Here is a 264-nt window from a genome sequence, read left to right as displayed (position 1 = left end):
CTCGTCATTACCTGTCGGTGGTATTCCTCATTCTTTTAATCAAACTTTTCCTATTATTTTTGCATTGTGATATATGGTCTGAATGTCATGTTTATCCTTTGCACTTTTAAACGTTTTATATTGCGGTATTAATGTTTATTTTGAGTTACTAATAAATATATTTTTCGTGCTAATATAAAGTAGATATAACTAAGCAAGGATAGATTGGTAAATAATAAATAATTATCTTTTTATTTGTATCTATACTTAAAATGAATAATAGTT

This window comes from Penaeus monodon, chromosome 15, assembly GCF_015228065.2.
Source record: "Penaeus monodon isolate SGIC_2016 chromosome 15, NSTDA_Pmon_1, whole genome shotgun sequence".
NCBI lineage: Eukaryota > Metazoa > Arthropoda > Malacostraca > Decapoda > Penaeidae > Penaeus > Penaeus monodon.
The sequence above is the reverse complement of the archived record's forward strand: the minus strand, read 5'-3'. Positions refer to the sequence as shown.